Source organism: Parasteatoda tepidariorum, chromosome 5 (assembly GCF_043381705.1).
Source record: "Parasteatoda tepidariorum isolate YZ-2023 chromosome 5, CAS_Ptep_4.0, whole genome shotgun sequence".
Taxonomy (NCBI): domain Eukaryota; kingdom Metazoa; phylum Arthropoda; class Arachnida; order Araneae; family Theridiidae; genus Parasteatoda; species Parasteatoda tepidariorum.
In genome coordinates this window covers 33076419-33079704 of record NC_092208.1, presented here as the reverse complement: position 1 = coordinate 33079704, position 3286 = coordinate 33076419, and the positions used below count along the sequence as shown (strand labels likewise).

Here is a 3286-nt window from a genome sequence, read left to right as displayed (position 1 = left end):
TAGTTTAGTATTGTTTAATAACAGTAAATATAAAAGTCTATGGTTTAGAAACTATTTACAACATCTCGGGCTAAAGAGATAACTATCATTTATAGCAATAAAATAGAATTGTTTCATATGGAATGTCACTGAATATGTATGGAATCTCTACGATTTATTTTCTAATTGGAACTAATACAGGTAAAAAAAATTAACATTAAGCCGTTTATAAATTTATGAGACTAAAACATTGAATTGCGATCAGAAGATGCAAACAGCTTATTAAAACTGTTTAGTAAATTGTTAACTCTATAATATTAGTGACCAAGATTTCAGAAGACAGATTAGGTGCTGAAATAGTTTAAATCTTTCTAAGAAATATGAAATTAGTTCGCAGCTATAAAATTACACTGGTGGAGAAACTTAATAAATTTATGGTAACCTAGGGCCTGTCGGGTGACCATTTTCTTAGCATTGCTTGTCTACCTGAATAGGAACTATACAACAACAGGGTCCTTATTGCTCGTTTGGCATAAAGCCAGTAAGAATGAAATTTTCAACTGGTTAGATACTGAACTTCAAGATATATCATTTAATGTATACGAAAACAGAATATAAATGATAATTAGAACAATTAATACCACAATTTTTGAAAGTTAAGTTATTCTCAAAACTAAACTGGGTAATTCTAACATCAACTGTTTCAACTTTCTAAGTAAAATAAAGTTTTTTATTAAAACTTCATAAACATGTTGATAAATTGCAGATAATGAAAAGAAAACAATTACAAATAACAAAAATGACTTTATTAATTTCTACAGATCATTTCATATAAGCAAAATAAACACCTTTAAACACTTTTTTAAAATGTTACGCACCCTGTGAATGAAGGAAAGAATAAAAAATTGATGAATTTATTAATGTCGACAATCTTTCACCCAACTGTCATAGATAGAAAGCTTAAAATCTTGGGTGAATTTCTGATAAACAATCTTTTCCCTTTCTACTTTGGAGCCAGACACTGGATTTATTCTAACAAAGCACCTGAAAAATATGTTAAAATTAGTAAAAAATAATTTCATGTACATCAATTTTCTTGGGCTTCAGAAACAACTATAATTATGATAAAATTCAATATAATAGCAAACTGACTTTTTCTATTGAAAATTTTGCAAGACAAACATTACTGATATCAATATTCCAAATACTGATTTTTAAGAAACAAATTTAGCCAAAATAGAAAACCTTGCCACACCATATCTCAAATCTCATATTGTGGAAAATGAAAAAAAAAAACACCACGAAGTCAAAAATATTTTCAATACTATTTTAATACCAAGTTTTCATGGAGAATCCTTTTATTTAGAAACGCTCAACATACACATATGTAAGAAAATAAAAGCAAAAAGCTAAAAAAATGGCTATCAACAAAAGCAACTGAAAGGCAAATTAGAAATTACCATAAACATTTATACAAATTGACAAGTTTATTATTAGTTATAGACTGTTAATTATTAGAGAAACCAGTTAGTTGTTAGCAGCACAGAAAGGTTGACCAAGCCAAATGCAACTTGATGCAAAAGTTAATGAACAAATTTATTTTATTACCTCGGAACTAGATTAAAAAAGTGCGTAAATATGTGTTATCTGTGGCAAAAAGAATCTATTCTCAATCAGTATGAACACTCAATGAATAAAATTGATGCATAGCATATATTCAGCAGCTTTTTAAGCTCTTAAAACATAATACAACACTACTGTTTTAGTGACAGCCTCATTTTGTTTAAAATATTTTACTAACATAGGAATTGTAACTTTCAGTTATTTCTAACATTTTAGATATGACATTTTCACATGAGAAAGCAAACAATTATAGAATATTGGAAAGTCACATACATTTGTTTAGCAGACTTAATCTGCAAACATTTTTAAATTAATTTAATCTATTAAGAGTAGAGCATCCAAGCAGAATCTACTGTTAATTTGCATAACAAAATATTTAAAATTTCTCAGAATTAAACTTATTTATCATAATATTTGATTTATTAGTGATTTGATTTCAGTAAAAAAAAAATCGTGAGTTAAATCAAAGCTTCTAATCTTTAATCAGGGGTCTGTCCAGACATTTTGTGAAAGGTCTGTTTTAGTAAAATTGTGAAAAAATTACTCGTAATTTGTGAATATAAAATAAACGTTAAGTCACATTCTTTCAACCAGGGTCCGCTTTTGTGAATTTGTGCAAATAGGGTCCGTTATTGCAAAAAACTTTTTCAAGGAGTTTTCAAATTGTAAAGACATACAAGATTATGCTTAACACTGTAAAATTATAATAAATAAAAAAAATTAAATTTTCAAAAATAAACAGCAGTTGCTGCATCTAAATGAGAGGGGCAACATGCAAATATTTCGTATTTAGCTTTTACTGCTGAACGCAGAATATTTATTTCGGACAAATAAAGGAAGAAGCGTCTGCCGAAGAAAAAACTTAGTTTGTTTACATGTCTTTCTCTCTCCCCTCCCCCTGGGAAGGTTTTATTCGATTAGCATAACAATAATGAAGATAAACAAATTTGTGAAGGGTCCGATTAAAAGATAAATTATTTTGTGAAGGGTCCGTTTTAAAGTTAAAATATTTTGTGAAGGGTCCGTTGTTATGAAAAGATATTTTGTGAAGGGTCCGTTTTTATGAAAAGATATTTTATGAAGGGTCCGTTATTATGAAAAGATACTTTGTGAAGGGTCCGTTAACGGCCCCAAATTTCTTCTAAACAGACCCCAGTTAATTTAAGTTGTTTACATTATGATAAAATGCACAAATTAACTGATGGATCATCCCTTAACTGAATTGAGATTCATTTGTAATTAGTTAGAACTATTTGAATTAATAATTAAATTTTAATCATAAACAGCAATTCTGATAAGATATTATTCCAATCATAGGTTTATTTAAAATATAATTGGTTTTAATGAATAATATATTGAAACACACATCAGGTAAATTTTTGTGCAACAATTGGAAGAATGGTATAAAAAGTCATATTTATAGGTCTTGTGGCATTCTAACGATTTGCTAAAACTTTTTTTTTTTTGCTCAAGAACTTTAGAGCTTAGGGGAGGGAGGGGGGAGCAGAAGAAAAATACAAGAAAAATCAATAAAATTTTTAGTACCTCTAATATGTAATAAGACACAAACCAAGTTGCTACAGCTACTGCATCTTTAATTTTGGGTGTTTACGGCTATGCCATCCATAGTTCCTCACACCTCAACATTGATGTCCCTAAAATTAAAAAAAAAAATAATAATAAT

The 3286-nt window shown here is 28.4% G+C and overlaps 1 long non-coding RNA gene across 1 annotated transcript; it reads right to left on the bottom strand.

The window, feature by feature from the left end:
• Nucleotides 1-763: 763 nt before the first annotated feature.
• Nucleotides 764-3270, bottom strand: LOC122270124 (uncharacterized). The gene is made up of 2 exons (XR_006225616.2): nucleotides 3148-3270; nucleotides 764-1023 (listed from the first exon to the last, which is right to left on the bottom strand). It is a non-coding gene; the product is annotated as an uncharacterized lncRNA (long non-coding RNA).
• Nucleotides 3271-3286: the final 16 nt, after the last annotated feature.